Source organism: Alosa alosa, chromosome 7 (genome assembly GCF_017589495.1).
Source record: "Alosa alosa isolate M-15738 ecotype Scorff River chromosome 7, AALO_Geno_1.1, whole genome shotgun sequence".
In the NCBI taxonomy this organism is placed as follows: Eukaryota; Metazoa; Chordata; class Actinopteri; order Clupeiformes; family Clupeidae; genus Alosa; species Alosa alosa.
Window position 1 is genome coordinate 19,168,234 of NC_063195.1, and position 18,358 is coordinate 19,186,591.

General features: G+C 40.8%; 1 non-coding gene across 1 annotated transcript; it reads right to left on the minus strand.

Annotated features, from left to right (window-relative positions):
• Nucleotides 1–2,534: 2,534 nt before the first annotated feature.
• trnal-uaa lies at nucleotides 2,535–2,619 on the minus strand. Its single transcript has one exon. It is a non-coding gene; the product is annotated as a tRNA-Leu (tRNA).
• Nucleotides 2,620–18,358: the final 15,739 nt, after the last annotated feature.

Sequence of the window (18,358 nt, forward strand, 5' to 3'; positions counted from 1 at the left end):
AAAATGTATCTGGCAAATGTTTCGGGGTCTTTCACCATCTCGGGTGGTGGGCAAATTCTCTCTCAGAGAAGCTGACCCCAGAGGCTGTTGGAGCAACAACTTGTTTATTTGCCTTACGGCAGGGTTCAAAACAGATCTTTATCAGGATTCAGCCTAATCCTCCTTCTCATAATAGTCCCTCGATGTAGGCCTCTTTAGCCTCATCAGTCACCGCGTGGGCAAGGTATCCGCTTAGCTTCCTGCTTGTATTGAGAAACGCCTTCACATAGTCTGAAAACAATGTGTCAGATCTCTGAGAAAATGCCAGACCTCATCAACCTTGGTAACAATGTAGCCCTTTTCAATAGCCTTCATCAGCCTAAGACTAACCCAACACCCCGAAATGGAGCGCTCATCATCACTGTGCTCACAGGGCTGGTCTGATTTCTTCTACAGCACAAGTCCTGCAGAGGGGGACATCAATTTGCCGTTGCAGCTGCATGGCAGCACAGGGTGTAGTAAGCCCCTAGGTGGAGAGACTGTAGCTTTGATCAACCCGTAATAATTTTCAAGTGGCTGGAAAATCTCCACTATGATCTGGGGGCTGTGGATGGGGTACTACACTTGCTCTGACATGCCGGGTATAGGGATGTGAAATCAACGTAAGTGAATTTTCTTACCCTCACCAGCTTTGGCGGTAAAGATTGTAGGCATCTGTTCTTCCACCGCAAGAGAATCGCGAGGATTTAAACGCTCAGGGTGTACGTGTATGTGGCCATGGAATCTCTTAACATCAGGGTCACGCTGCTTATCCTGGTTCCACTCATTCCCACATCACTTGACCCTAAACCTTTGGTCTTGGTAAGGTATGTCACCTTATCATCAAAATGTCTCCTCACATCCCCGTAAGGGATATTTAACAGGGGGTGTATATGGTCTGATTGTGAAGGCAATCATGGCCGCGATGAAACAGCCATTAAATTGAAAGTGCATGTTTGACACCATTTTTTTCATAATAGCCGTCGAGGTAGTACTGACCTACGTGCACCTCGCCACCTTCAAAGCATGTTGTACAACCATATCTCTACTATCATTTCACATATTCCAACCATTGGATAGAGGGGAGTTGAGTATGCCTTATGTTGGTTAACATAGGCATTGTTGTGTGTGAGTGCTATTGTGTCAGGTTGCAGGAAGCGCCTTTGTAGACAGCCATGCAGCAGGATGCTAATGTAGTCTGGAGTGAATGGGTCTACACCAGTACAGCCCATGAACGCTCCTCCAAGGGTATTTCATGCACGCTCCCTCAGTAGCAATAACATCATGGACCCCCGTAAGATCGTAGCTCTTTCTGAAAATCAAATGCTTTGACGATGCGCTATGCCATGTGTCAAAGTCGGCCTCTATCTTTATCGGACATGGTGTCGCAACCCATAGTACTCCACGGTCTGGATAGGGGCCCCTATAGTAGTTGTTCACTGCTGTGTTAAATTTGTGTGGAAGTACCCTTTTTCACCGGTGATCAGATTTAAGCCGTGAAGTTGTCTTAGCCAAACGATGGGGATGAAAACGAATAGCTGTCAATGAACCGCTGTTTAAAGATCTCATCATACATGAAAATTAATCTGCATCCAGTCATGATTATTTTGGGCGTAACCCCTAGCTTGGTGAAATGCTCCAGTAAAATTATATTTATCAAACCCTGATGCATTGTGGGCCATCCATGTAGCCCTTATATGTGTACCGTCTGAAGTGTCTCAACATCATAAACACGCAACTACTACCCTAGGCCTCAAAAAGATCCCCCCTTTGAAAGTCATGGCAGCAGCAAAATTAGCCTGGTGTTTACCATTTTCAAATCGTGGTTTCTAAATCGAAAAGATATACTTGGGCTCTGTCTCTTCCGGCTTTGAAGGGTTGAATGAAACAGCTATGGTTATCACCAGGCACCAAATTGGCTTTACAGTGAGGACAACGATGGATGAGCATCTGTGGGGGGTTTTTCTTATTCATGCTAACATGATATCGCCTGTTACACTTTTTGCAGTACTTTTAGTGACATCACATGGGGACCACCATTCTGCCTATAACCCTCTTGGGACGAGTTGTTTGTGTCTGGAATGGCAGTGTTGATTTGCAGTATCGCATACAATCAATGGCAGTATACTGATGGTCCTTTTTTTTTGTGGCACCACACATCGCTGCATTACATCACAATTGTATTTACACGCGTGATCCGCTTACTACTGTAGCCACGTAGCAAAACCACAAAAGTGTCCTTCCCCCAGGAATGTATTGGGGCAAAAACCGTGGTAATGATTGTCATGGAGGTACAGATAAACAGTTTTCTTTAGGGTCGGGTGCCACCCTAGTCTGATAATGTCAGCAACTCATGTAGGGGGTCGGGTAAAAGACCACAATTTTAACATCATACATGTCTCAAACACGGCCACATCAGCAAAACCTATTTGCTGCTGAGGCGTGAACCCCGCATGCTCTAGGACTTATCAAAAAATAAAAGTAAACTTCATACTACTCTCAGCCATTAATATAGTTGCTAGGAGTGGGGATCGAACCCACGAGGATACAAACATCCATTGGCTCTTAAGTCCAATGCCTTAACCACTCGGCCATCCTAGCAGCACACTTTGTATTTAGCCCCATTTACCACTAAACATATACAACTCTTACAAAGTTTATTTGATTCCCCATTATCCACAAACACACATGGGGTTTGGGGCCAATATGGTCGCCAGGGTTTGACACCAGTCACATGACTGTCACATGACTTTACATCCAATATGGCTGCCTAGGGGTTTGACACCAGTCACATGACTGTCACATGACTCACAAAACAATAACAATAACAAACAACACGTGGTGACAACCACGTGGCTAATTTGCATAAAAAGGAGGCGTGGTTATGACGTGATTTATGACGTTTCAGGGGGCGGGGCTTATTTTGACAGATAGTTCATGATAATTACTACTTACGTCTGTTTGTCGTATGTAGTATTCATGTGCATGTCGTAGTGTTGCATTTTCTGTAATGTCAATGATGTTTGCAAATAAATAAAAAAAAAAAAAAAAAAAACATCTGCATCTATTATTATTCATACATTTATGGTCACTCACTCCCAAGTCATCTCCTTACTTCTGCCTCTTATCCCCTATTTTATTAATCTATTAAGATGTCTTTGAGCATTTTAAATACCTCTTTCTCCTACTATTTCCACTATGACTGACCTACAGTATTCTTCTTATAGCTCTGCTATTGTCAATTTTCATGTAATCCCTGACCTTTGTAACAGTGCTAAATCCATTAATTCTTGAATAGGCCATAAATCTGTACATTTCCTCATTCTCTCAACCACTTTTATGCAACACTTTTTCATTGTACTGTTTACCCACTGATCCCTTTTGGTCTCTTAAACTATCAGAATGGGGAATTGCACTTTACACTAAGTCATTTTACTTTAGCCTGAGGTTTCTGTAACACTACTTATTACCTTATAGGTGACTATCAAATTTCCATACTTACTTGGTTGACCATGGCATTCCCTTTACCATTAGTCAGCTTACCCAGTTTCTCTAAACATTACTAGAGTAATTATCTTATATAATTCTATAACTTTGAGGCTCTTACTGTCCATATGCTGTATTCCACAGTGAATGGTCTAATATGTTATGCCATTCCTCACTACCAAAACATACTTCCAGTTAATTGTCTCCATGTATTTTAATATCCTTTAGCACTGTAACTTTATCAAAAGTGTAATATTAAAATTTACTAAATGAATTTTATGAAATTAACTTTATCATAGCTTATTATACCTCCTCTCAACATTCAACATTCATTCTTGAATTTCCCCTTGGGGATCAATAAAGCCATTATGACACATTTCCTGTTTATGTGGTGAGATATTAAAATCATGACATATTACAACATATCAAAAATCCCTTCGCAATTTAACATCAGCAACATCTCGGCATCATATTTGCCAAATTTCACATGAATCTGACAAACCGTCTAGGAGCAGTATGTTAAAATTGATCATGTGACATCAGTGTAATTGACATTCTTTCTGTTGCCAGGTGGTGGCACTATGCCAAATATGCATTATAGGCATGTCAATATCATCACTCCCATGGTATTCAAAGACCTGTGAAATTTAAAACATTTCAAGCCATGCATGGTGAATTAAGATACATTTATTGTTTATGTGGAAGGGTGTTAAAATTCAGAGTTTTGCCATTTCGTCAAATTACAACATATCAAAAAGGCTTCACAATTTAGATTCAGAAGCATATTGGCATCATATATACCAACTTTCACATGAATCGGATCAACCGTCAAGGAGGAGTATGTTAAAATTGATCATGTCCACAAAGCACAAAATCCCACTACCTCACTTCCTGTGGGCGTGGCTAATGGAATGTTAATACAAAAGTTGATTGTTTTGGGAGTTACACACACCCACCAAATTTGGTGTGTTTATCTAAAACTATATGCCAACCACAAGTCACAGTGACATAAGGGGTCTATTCACTGTATCCTTGGCCATGTGTGCCAGTGCCAATGCATTTTCCCCTGTGTATTCATGGTACATGATTCATGACATATTTCATCCAAATTTCATGCACAAAACCCAATGGGAAGAACCTCTTTTGGCATCACAATTCATGACATTTTAGTCCTTCATCTTGGGAAATCCCAAATACCTACCAAATTTGTTGGGCGTGGCTAATGCATTGTACAAACGAAAGTTGTTCATCTTGGGGAGATACACACACCTACCAAATTTAATGCTGCTTTGCTGAAAGTATGTGCCAACCACTGCCTCAATCACCTATCAGTCACCAAAGCTAACTGAGTCCCTGGGCCATACCGGGTCAAGCTCTTGTACCTAACTGCTTTATGAGACCTGATGTGTGTGCCAAATTTCAAGAGTTTTCGACCATGTTAACCACCTCAAAAACAGGAAAGCAAAAAAAGTAGAATAACAATAATACTGAATAATAATAATAATAATAATAATAATAATAATAAATCCTTACAAAAACAATAGGGCCTTGCGCCCTTCGGTGCTCGGGCCCTAATAAAACTAAACAACCTATTCACTATCAGACCTGTGATTTGTTATTTTAGATGGAGGGAGAGAAGTACCTGCAACTGGGGTGAAAGCAGCCGACTGCTGATGGCAAATATTACTCCAAGGACCACGATGGCATGGACATGGGACATGGATGGGTAGCTTCTGGATGAAGAAGAAGACAATGATGTGCTACAGGAGGAGATAATCTTCCATCATCCTCAGCTGGGTAAGCATGTTTGTGTGTGTGTGTGCGTCCATCTGGGCGCAAGCACATTTCTGGTTGTGATAAGAGTGTTGCTTATAACAATAATGAGAGGGATTATAGTGATAATAGTTTGGTTAGATTTGTAATTCAATTTCTATATTTCTTATCTGACAATTTCTTTATTTTGAGTTTGGTCAAGTCCCATGTCAGGTAGAAAGCATACACTTTGCCTATCCTTCCAACACAGACAGAGACACCAACTCCAATAGCATTTACACCCCATCGTCTGCTAGGCTTAGATGGACACACACACGCATGCACACACACACACACACACACACACACACACACACACACACAACCATGCCACAGTTGTGACAAATGCACACACCACGGATCTGGTGTGAATGTGGCGTTAGTGTATCACCTTATATGTGGGGCAAATGATATGGATAATTATATATTGTATCGAATTATATGCTGTATGGTTGTTAAATGTATTGAATTTCTTCTAACGTTTTAATTGTTTATATATATGTGTGTGAATGTTAGTATGAATTGATGTTTTGTTCACCATGATGTCTTTGTTACTGTGATACTGTTTTTTGAGACTGTTGTCTTGTCATTCTTCTAGTTCTAATAGTTACTGCATGTTTGTAAACATATGTTTATGTTATTTACCTGAAGTTGTTGTTCCTGGTTATTTAATCACATTGTTTAAGACTTTTCTAAATAAAATGATTTATTTCCCCTTTCGTAAACCTAACACATGTGCCAGTGTCTCTATATTCTTGTTTTCATAGTAGAATGAAGCACACGGAGAAGCAGTTACAATCAGCTAGTCTGTCCTCCCCACAATTGATTTAGCCTCTTCAGAGTACAGTAAGACATCCCATATTGAGCTTGTTTTGATGGTAAAACAGCTTATTTTTTTACATGACCATTATATCTGTATTTTTAGGTCAGATGCCAAACCGGGAAATGAAAACATTCTACTCTTTAAAAATTCTACTTGTTACTGTTATGAGTAAATTAATCATAACTTCTGAACCAAAGGTGATAAATTGATTCTGTTTTTTTTCACTGAGGAGAACACAACACTGGCTATCCTTTGCACACTATATCTACAACAGACATTAGGTGAAAAGAAAGATTCATCTTGACAAATTGATATTTTCACATTTTTTGATGTTGAATTTTGAAGGTTTTGTTTAAAAACAATGTGTGTTACCCTCAAACTTATTAACTAGGGCTAGTTCTCCTGATTACAATGGTGGGTATATCTTATCTCTGTCATGTAGCATGGCCACACAATAAGCCTTTTTGTCTCACAAGGGCATCAAGTATGAAAAAACGGAATGTTTTGTGCCGTCTGCAAAGGTCTAATAAATTTATCATAACTTTTGAACAAAAGGTGACACATTGACTCTGTTTTTATCACTGAGTAGAGGACAAAATTGTGAATCTCCCATTCACTCTATGTTTTTCTCCATCTACAATGGAAATTGGGAGAAAAATTAGATTAATCTTGACAAACTGATATTTTCGTGTTTTTTGGGGTTGAATTTTAAAGATATTTTTTAAAAATTATGTATGTTCTCCTCAAACTTATTAATTATATTTTATACCATTTGAAAGGGCTATTTCTCCTGATTAGAGTGGTGGGTATATTGTATCTTTGTCATGTAGCATAATCATACAATAAGCCTTTTTGTGCCATAAGGCCATTGAGTATGAAAAAATGGAATGTTCGGCACAGTCTGCAAAGGGTTAAACTGCTATCCTCACAGCAAACATGTCTGTTATCGTACAAGTCCTCAAACATTTCATACCCTGGTGGTTTCAATTGGGGGAAAACATAATAGCTAGATGTGCTATGTGTTTCTTTAAAAGTCTTTTCAATTTTGTTTGCATACTTTACATTGCACAAAAGAATGCAAAACCCAGTTGCAAAATTTGCCAAACACATTTCATCAAAAAAATGTTTCAACTGGTCTGATGCATAGTGATCAACAATACCCTATATTTGGTCACCAACATTCAGTCTGTGGACAAGCCTTGGCCTCTAAGCATAGACAACAACGGGCTTATTCTTTAACAGCATTATTGTCAGTTGGTACCAATGACTGTACATATACACAGTACAAACAACTTCCCATGAATATTTTTTAAATGCAGATTCTAAACTGAACTAAACTACCTCTTGTGCACAAACATCATTATTGGTCAAATACTTTTTTAGTGAAGTTTTGCCATCAAGGTTATTCTCTTTGGATGCCTTCTCTCTGCATTAGCTTCTAAAAGTCATCCCACGTAAATATAAATCAGGTTTATCGGCCAAATATACCTGCGTATACAAGGAATTTGGTCTCTGCATTTATCCCATCCGTGAATTAGTGAAGTGAACACACAGAGCACAAAGTGAGGTGAAGCACACACTAAACCGGAGCAGTGAGCTGCCTTGTTACAGCAGCGCTCAGGGAGCAGTGAGGGGTTAGGTGCTTGTTTTGCTCAAGGGCACTTCAGCCATGGATGTGGGCATGGAAGAGCGATGCTCAACTACTTCCCCTGCCCACATTTTCCCTACTGGTCGGGGATCGAACCGGCAACCCTTCGGTTCCAAGCCCAAGCCCTAACCAGTAGGCCACGGCTGCCCCATGTTTCTGTGTATAAAAATGTGTATACATCAACAACCTACTGTTTGTATATAGTGCTATGGCAACACTTGAGAACAGGCTTATGAAGGGGTGTGTATTGATTTGTACTGATTTACCCAAGCCTCAGCTGGTGTCTTTTCAACACAATGTATTTTTTCTTCCCAGAGTTACATTTTTTGACAAATGCCTATGTGTCAAACAACTCCTGCACAGCTGCATAAATCCTCTTGAAATTAATTTTTTTTGTAGAAGAGAAACATGCTTGTTTACTACAGTGTCATGGGCAAGTATTTCTGCAGTAGCACTCTAGTAGTGCTTTTTTCCCCATCCTGATTAATTCTCATCCTGTTCTTTACTTTATCCTACAGGTAAGGCTTTAGTTATATACATAGTACACAAGTTCAAGTTTCAAGTTCCAAGCACTGTGGATGGTCAGTCTGTTATCTGGATTTAGTTCATCCAACACCTGCTGCCTGTATTGGTTTTCACACTTGTCTCTCAAAAGGCAGTGGACACCCCCTGCACTAACTCTCTCACACAATAACGGATGTTTCTTTTAGGTCAAGGTGAAATGGAATGACCTCTGCTCACTGAAGATGCACATGTGCCATGCAACTGAACATGATGCTACAGGCACAAGCACACACACACACTAAACGTTTTGTATTACAGTTATGTTTATTTGCATATTTTTTTCTTACAAATTAAAGGCTGTTGTCCTTTGTTGATATAAACATATAAAAGTTATATGTGATATTCTATCTAATCACATATTTAATCTATCAAAAAAGTGGAAAAGTCTCAACAGCATTGTTATTTAAATTAAATAACGGTGGATTAACACTCCCAGCCCTGAGAAAACCCATCCACTCTCACTCTATGTTCAACTTTTCAATCTTCAAAAAACATACAGCTAGGTACAAAATTCTAGATTCAAGTGCGGCTCTCCTCTGCAGCATTAGGTGGTCATGTGATGTGGCAGAGGGACACTGAGGACTTACGCCATACACAAAACCCAGGATAGGGGCTCAGTGAATGTGGAGTGGAACGTGTGCAGGTGGGTGAGTGTGTTAGAGGAGATGCTGTAGAAGGACAGAGTGCCTGCTGGCCAGTCCAGGTACACTCCTACTCTGCTGGAGTGGGAGGAGGGGTCAGGTATGGCAGTGTCCTTATTGTGCCAGGCAGAGTAACTGTCACTATACCACTTCAGACTCCAGGACTTGGCATTACATCCAAAACTGCTGCTCTCCCCACTCCCCTCTTTCCTCTGGATGCTTTTATAGGTCACTGCTATATAAACCAAATCACCACTCCACTCAGCCTCCCAGTAGCAGCGTCCAGACTGACCCGCGCTGACTAGGCTCTGACCCAGACTGTCACATCTCTCTGGGTGGTGTCCAGACAGACCCTCTCTACACAGAACCTGATAGAAGGAGTCAAATCTCTTTGGGTGGACAGGACACCGCTGCTGCTGACTCCCCCATGTCACCTTTCTGTTCCCCTCAGAGAGAGAGAGTTCTGTGTGCTGTGTTTGGGTCCAGTGTGAGCTCACAGGCATCTGCACACAAGAGAGGAGAGAAGAGAACATCCTCAACAGAACATGGGGTCATGTGTACAACACACACACACTATATCATGCAAATGTTAATAATTGTATGTTACAATGTTGATCCACACAAACACAAAAATTCAGCAGACAAGTGTGTGCATGTGTGTGTGTTTGTGTGTGTGTGTCTGTGTGTGTTTGGTGTGTGTGTGTGAATGTGTGTGTGTGTGTTTGGTGTGTGTGTGTGGTGTGTGTGCATGTGTGTGGTGTGTGTGTCTGTCTGTGTGTGTGTGGTGTGTGTATGTGTGTTTGTGTGTGTGTGTGTATGTGTTTGGTGTGTGTTTGTGTGTGTGTGTGTGTGTGGTGTGTGTGTGTGTGTATGTCTGTCTGTGTGTGTGTGTGTGTGGTGTGTGTGTCTGTCTGTGTGTGTGTGTGTGGTCTGTGTGTGTGGTGTGTGGTGTGTGTGGTGTGTCTGTGTGGTGTGTGTGTGTGTGTGTGAGTGTGTGTGTGTTGTGTGTGTGTGTCTGTGTGGTGTGTGCATGTGTGTGGTGTGTGTGTCTGTCTGTGTGTGTGGTGTGTGTATGTGTGTGTGTGTGTGTGTGTGTGTGTGTATGTGTGTGTGTGTTTGGTGTGTGTTTGTGTGTGTGTGTGTTGGTGTTTGTGTGTGTGTGTCTGTCTGTGTGTGTGTGTGTGTGTGTGTGTCTGTCTGTGTGTGTGTGTGGTGTGTGTCTGTATGTGTGGTGTGTGTATGTGTGTGGTGTGTCTGTGCGTGTGTGAGTGTGTGTGTGTGTCTGTCTGTGTTTGGTGTGTATGAAAGTGTGTGTGTGGTCTGTGTGTGTGTGTGTGTGTGTGTGTGTGGGGTGTGTCTGTGTGTGTTTGGTGTGTCTGTGTGTGTTTGGTGTGTGTGTGTGTGTGTGTCTCTGTCTGTCTGTGTGTGTGTGTGCCTGTGTGTGTGTCTGTGTGTGTGTGTGTGTTTTGGTGTCTGTGTGTGTGTGTGAGTGTGTGTTTGGTGTGTGTGTGTGTGTGTCAAATTACATATTTCTTTGCATTGCCAAAGCAGAACATCCAACAGATAAGACACGTATACATATAAACTGGTGTGAGTGTGTCCGTATGTTTTTTTTTGTGTGTATCTCATGTGCTTGAGTATAGTGTTTTCCTTGTGTGGTGATCACAATGGCGAGGGTAGGTATAGTATAGTGATGGTGTCTAATCACTGTGCCTCGCTCTATGACATTCAGTGACATATTTACAGTACATACCCTCTGCTTCAAACAAATACAAACAAACTCAATGACACACACATACAAACAAACTCAATGACACACACATACAAACAAACTCAATGACACACACATACAAACTCTCTCTCTCACCTGTACACACGCACGCACGCGTCTACTCTTGAAAATGGATACAAAAACTGAAATCTCACTTTGGATCAGACTGTGGTCCACTGCTGAAATTGAGAGGGGGTCCCATGGAGCGGTCACTCTTCAGAGACACACAGCTGGGCACTGCAACACTGGTCTGTGTGTCTGTGGTCTGGATACACAGGGATACAAAATACATCATAGATTAAGCCAACACATCTTCACAATATTAACGAAGCCTAGCATGTGTATATACAATAGTCAGTAAGGTTAGCATGTCTGTAAACACTCTCTTTTTCTTTCTTTCTCTCTCTCTCTCTCTCTCTCTCTTCATTAAGGGCGAGAGAGTGTGCACACCTGGCGGGAGGATAACTGTTTTGGCCACAAACTAGGTGATGTGCCTGCCACCCCAATGTGCCAGGTGTAAGATAGGGCCTTTGATGTCTTGGGTTTTGGAAACAACTCACCTCATAAGACAGCACTCTTCCTGTGCTGACCCTCTGATGTCCATCAGTGACAGGCTTCTCATTCTTCATGTACATGTGGCTGGACACAGCACATGCTGCTCTCCCTGTCTGATTTCCACCAACAGCATCATCCCCCTCTTGAGGGAAATCCATTCTAATCAATCAATCAATAAGAAAACTAGATGTACCGCAGAGCGGTACAAAATATGACCACCGCCCAGTCCAGCACATTTTTTCCACAAAAATAAATCACGCTGAAAGGCCTATATGATTCTAACTGTATCACTAAATTGCATTATCCACACTCAATTCTCACTGGTATCTGCTAGACAACAAGTACCAAAACATGATTAGTTCATAGATTTCACATGTAAAATTAATTTTATACAACCCCACCCCCATCTTGCCTGTTCATAATTTCATTTCTGAGAAATTCTTGAATTATGTGCATGTGTGCGTGTGATGTGTGTGTGTGCGTGCTTGTGTGTTTGTCTGCGTATGTATGTTTGTGCATGTGCATGCATGCGTACATATGTCTACTGTGTGAGTATGTGTCATACGTATGATTACTGTGAATGTATGTGTGTGCGTGTGTATCTGTTTATCTGTTTATGCACATGTGTGCACATGGAATGGGTTAACATGACGCCCTACGGTTCTCAAGATATTTACAGAAAACTGTGTCTGCCCTACCCTCCTTTTGGGGGGTCCAATACAGCGGGGGGGGGCTACAGATCAAAACGAAAAACGATGGTTCCATGCTATCCATGATGGTTACATGCCCACCAAGTTTCGTGTACCCCGGTCTTTCAGTGTCCCGGGAATCCTTGTTGGTGTACGGTCACTAAATGTACACATAAATTATTTTATTGTAAGGCCCCCCATGAACGAAAGTTCACAAAACTGGGCATGCATTCGAAGGGTGTCATAATGATCCTACACTTTCAATTTCGTGCAGTTTTGACCATGTCAGCCAGAGATATTGTGATGAAAACACCTAATTCTTTGCTTTTTAATTTTTAACTAAGTGGCGCTATACATGAAATAAGTGGTAATGGGATGGGTTGACATGCCCCCTTAAGACCAACATACAAAAAAAAGGTGGACCACCTAGGCCCTACGGTTCTCGAGATATTCACAGAAAACTGTCTCCGGCCACCTACAGGCCAGTTGGTGTATAGTAACATAAATTAATTTATTGTGTGGCCCCCCATGAACGGAATTACAAGAAACTTGGCGTGCATTCAGAGGGTGTCATAATGATCCTACACTTCCAATTTCGTGCAGTTTTGACTATGTTAGGTCACAGACACCTGCGATTACAACACCTCATTTTTACTTTTTTGTGTTTAACTAGGTGGCGCTATACATGAAATGAGTGGTTATGGAATGGGTTGACATGGCCCCTTAAGATCAACATACAAAAAAAGGTGGTCCTCCTAAACCCTACGGTTCTCGAGATATTCACAGAAAACTGTATCTGGGAAGAGGTACAGAAGCCTGCGCTCCCGCACCACCAGACTCACCAACAGCTTCATACACCAGGCTGTTAGGATGCTGAACTCTCTCCCCCCTCTCCCCCTGCCACCCTCAGCTACATAACATCCTGGACTTTGGACCCACAATGGCTGCCTTGCACTACTCTCCCTTTGTACACTTGCACACTTTGCAACTTGTTGTTGTTGTCCTGTTGTCCTGAAAACACTTCTGAACACACTTCTGCTGCTCTTACATAACTTGCACCACTATGCCACTTGCATACTTAGGTCAAACAGAACTACCTCAGCCATTTATTGGCCTGACTTTTGCACTATTATATTGACTGTCTACTGTATGCACAATTGCACAATTTCATCCCAAATTTTGCTGCTCTTATTTCTTCATTGTATGTGCCTTCTTATTATGACCGCCCTTAAGCTAGGGCGTCATATAGGTTTAGTCAGATTTTTTTTTTTTTTTTTTTTTTTCATGTCAAATTTCCGTCCAATGATTCCCGGGACACTGAAAGACGGGGTAGACAAAACTTGGTGGGCATGTAACCCCATATGGATAGCATGGAACCATCGTTTTTCGTTTTGATCTGTAGCCCCCCACGCTGGACTGCACCCCGAAAGGAGGGTAGGGCAGACACAGTTTTCTGTGAATATCTCGAGAACCGTAAGGTTTAGGAGGACCACCTTTTTTTGTATGTTGATCTCAAGGCCATGTCAACCCATTCCATAACCACTAATTTCATGTATAGCGTCACCTAGTTAAACACAAAAGTAAAAATGAGGTGTTGTAATTGTAGGTATCTGTGACCTAACATAGTCAAAACTGCACGAAATTGGAAGTGTAGGATCATTTTGACACCTTCTGAATGCACGCCAAGTTTCGTGGAATTTTGTTCATGGGGGGCCACACAATAAATGAATTTCTGTTATATTACACCAACTGGCCTGTAGGGGGCCGGGCACAGTTTTTCTGTGAATATCTCGAGAACCGTAGGGCCTAGAGGTCCACCTTTTTTTTTGTATGTTGGTCTTAAGGGGCATGTCAACCCATCCCATTACCACTTATTTCATGTATAGCGCCACCTAGTTAAAAAATTAAAAAAAAAAAATTAGGTGTTTTCATCTCAATATCTCTGGCTGACAAGGTCAAAACTGCACGAAATTAAAAGTGTAGGATCATTATGACACCCTCTGAATGCATGCCAAGTTTTGTGTACTTTCGTTCATGGGGGGCCTTACAATAAAATAATTTATGTGTACATTTAGTGACGCATACCCAACAAGGATTCCCGGACACTGAAAGACCGGGTACACAAAACTTGGTGGGCATGTAACCCCACATGGATAGCATGGAACCATCGTTTTTCGTTTTGATCTGAAGCCCCCACTGGATTGGACCCCGAAGGGAGGGTAGGCAGACACAGTTCTCTGTGAATCTTTTATGGTATGTTGGTCTCAAGGGCCCACATCAACCTGGCTCATAATCACTCATTTGTGATTTGCCCCCCTGCCCCGGTCAAAAATGAAAATGCAATATTATTCTGCTTTAATCGCCCCTATCTTCAGTTAAGATGTTCAGAACTGCACCAATGTATGATTGACCTGGCATTCTCTGGGGTCTGGGGGTATGCCAAGTTTAGTAGAATTTCATCCATGGGGGCTAAAAAATTAGGTTATGTGTACATTTAGTGACTGTACACTCATTGGCCTGTAAATGGCGGTGCACATATAAACATGCACACACACAGGCACCCACACACTATCGGTATTAGAACGGCCGATACATAATTACAAATTCAATAGGATCAAAAGAAAGCCAAAATATTCATCATCATCATCATGGCTGCATTTTCAGTATTGGCGATAAGTAGTCGTTTGTCCACTAGATGGCGCTCGTTGCAGTGAGACGTAATTTTGTTGGAAGTTAAAAGTGGGTTGAAAAATAATGGACACTTCCTACAAGGACTGTAATTTACACTTGGCGAACAGCGAAGGACAGGACGATGTTCACATGAAGTGTAAGTGAGGATGAAGTGAGGATGTTTATCGGACATGCTTGGTTTTTTTACTGCAGGTGCGTTAATCTTGTAATATCAATAAGGACCTAGGTAATGTTACCGCTAGCGTTGGTTGGTGATGGAGGCCCATTTGATTGATTGCATTTGTAGAAAACTATAAATCTTGGTTATACCAAAGCAAATTGATAGCAGCACTGTTTGTATCTTTCGACTGTCATTTATTGCACGTGCTACAAAATCATTCTGTGCAATGGAAGATTTACCAACGTTACACCCGGTCTGATACAGTTTTGCCTATACATGCATTGAGACTGAGACGCCTGTTTTATTTTGTTTTAAGTCGCGTGCAGGGTGTGAGAGGGGAATCGATGTGCTTTGATTACAGCTTGGTAGTTGTAGTCTGTGAAATTAAAAACACGTGTGAAGCATCCAAACAATGACACCTTCATTTCATTATGGCTGCTTTAGCAACACACCTTAAGCTACTGTGTAGTGGGTCCCATTTAGAAGTGGCTACTTCATTCATTTCCTTGACTCATGGAACTGCGTGAATGTTATTACAACTTTTCTACCACGATATGGCAGTTTAAGTCCGCTTTTTGATACTGTAAATTAAGTAAGCCATTGGTTTTCAAAGGAGATTTTATTTGTGTGTAGCATAGCCTATTGACAATTTATGTTGTAAATAGGCCTACCTTATAATCCTACCTGTAGCTTAGGGAAGCTAACATCTTTCTATTAGGATCTAGTTTGTTAGTTACAGTTTTGTCATAACTCCCTAATGCATTTTTGCATTTAGAATAGCCAGAAGCGTATATCTCAATCTGAAAATTAAACAATATCGGTGCCTATGGACTAGGCTGGGTGAACCCAGCCTGATCTGCCCGCCATTTATTTTTGATTTCTTAAAAGATTGAGCTTGGTCTGATGAAAGCCAGACTAGCCATAGACCTCAGTTACACAAATGCAAGGGAACATGAATCAGCCTATATTTGCACGAACAATAACGGACAAAATTTCTTCAACTTTGGCGGTTAAAATGTATGAACAGTCTAGCGGCGCATTTCATCAAGGCCCATTTGGACATGTCAGTTATTTGCACCACTGGTTAGATGTAAAACAGCATTTCGTTTCAGACTACTGTTACTTAATTTGTGCATTAACAATAACGTTTCAGACTACTGTTACTTTTAATTTGTGCATTGACAATAAAGTATTACATGAACTAAAGATGACTAAAAATCTTATGTAGAAGAAGAAATATTCACAAAAATCCATCCATCCAAAATGACCTTTGTTTTGATGATAGCTGTTGAAAACGCATGGAACTGACAGAGATGTTTTTGTTTATAAATACATAAAAAATAAATAAATAAATAAATAAATAACATTATGCTGATACCTTTTGCTTTTCCCAAATACAATGTAGCCTACAGGTGTAAGTGACCTTTCATCAATCCAGTTGCAATGGATGAACTGTTATGACCTGCCCTACTTGTGATTGTTTAGAGATTTTAAAGGTTTTATAACAATGCTACATCTTCTTTGGCTATTCTACAATCTATTCACCTTTTCAGCACAAGTAGGCTACTTTCTGTGCAGCCCTTTTACATGTTCACTCAGGCATGCCAAACAAGCATACACAAAAGTTTCAAGAGTGGGGATGGAGTAAAAGATGGAGACAAATTGTGATTGTGTGTGTGAAAGTGTGATTTATTTTTTTTGAATGGATGTACAGGACTGGCCCGGCGGTCATATTTTGTACCGCTATCGCGACATCTAGTTTACTTTTTATATTGTTTACTTGAATGTTATGTTTGTCTGTGGACTTAATTGGTAAAATATGTCTTGTCTCCACCGTGGGATAGTGGGAAACGTAATTTCAATCTCTTTGTATGTCTTGACATGTGAAGAAATTGACAATAAAGCAGACTTTGACTTTGACTTTGACAGGCTTACAAGCCTAATCCCAGGGTTAAGAAATCTAGAAGAACAAGTAATAATGGCAGTCTTACTTGGACAGCAAGGACAGACAGCAAATCTTTCTGCCAAATACTGTACCTCACTGCAGGGGCGCCTGCAGGAATTAATGCTATGGTACGCACGCCCATCACCATTCTGTTTTCGTTGTCTAAACTTGTAATATCCATGATGAGTATTGAGTTAGTTAATTAGCTCAACATTGTGTGCTGATAACCATATATAGATAGCCGAGTAAAAGAAAACAACAAGTAGCCTATTGCGTGTCTGCGTGCGTATTCTCTCTCCTGCTCAAACAAAATTCATTTTGATAACGTGTTCACTAACTTTACGTAATAGAAAATGGTAAATAGCCTGATGGCATGCAGCTAATGGGATACTGTGCATAGTTGGGAAGGTATGGTAGGCGAATTTGGTGTGAATACACACACACAAGGGACATTTTCTCTTGCTGTTGAGTAGCCTGATGGTACGCACAGTGCGTACGGACGTACACCTGCAGGCGCGCCTGCCTCACTGAATGCCATAAGGCAAGGGACAGTGGTTAAATAATTATTACTTTTATATGGCACCTATCCATATAATTACACAGACAAACACCATACATGCACACAGGCGCGCGCGCACACACACACACACACACACACACACAAGTTTGTTTGTTAATCTTGGATGCGTATCTATTTGCCATGTACTGTATTCCAAGCATTCTGTATGTAAATGTATGTCTAAATGTTCTGCTTTGGTGATGCAAAAATATTTGTCATGCTAATAAAGCTCACTTGAAATGGATTAAATTGAGAGAGAGAGAGAGAGAGAGGAAAACGTATCTAGTGACAGGTTCTTCATGAAGTGCTTACTTTTAGCAGCTACAGTATGTGGACCAATCATATCTGTGGATCCATTTCTGCCCCAACAATAACAGACATGTTGACAGAGATCAAGGAAACCACTGACAGAGGAAGAAGCCTAGGCCTTAATGGAAATCAATATGAACACTTAAAATGAGACAATTCCCACTACTACTTATACTAGCCTACTACAATTAATTACCTAGCTTGTGCTAAGTAGTTTGCCAATTCGCTGTAGGTGTGTTGCTCTGACTGTGTGTTTAACGCTCTCAGTGTATATTCTTTTAAATCTTAATCTCATTTTAAATTAGGAACCTCCCAAGTGGTACAAACCCACAATACTCTAAACCAATTGAGAGGATATAGGGACCAAACACCTAAAAAGCTGGATTTATTTGATTTTATCGTGTACATCTGTTGCACATCAATGAAATGCCTAGAATTAGTCCAGCATTTTTCTTTCAGTTTACAAAATTGATTGATTACTCAATTTGAATTCCAATAAAACTGTTGAAGTTAAGTTTACATGAAATATCTGTCTAAACGTCTGTCTGTGTGTTATTTGCATATCTGTCAAACCATTCGTCCGACTGATTTCAAACTTGACAGGTGTCAATTCAATTCAATTCAAGGTAGCTTTATTGGCATGACAAATATTTCTTTGCATTGCCAAAGCAGGACATCAAACAATAC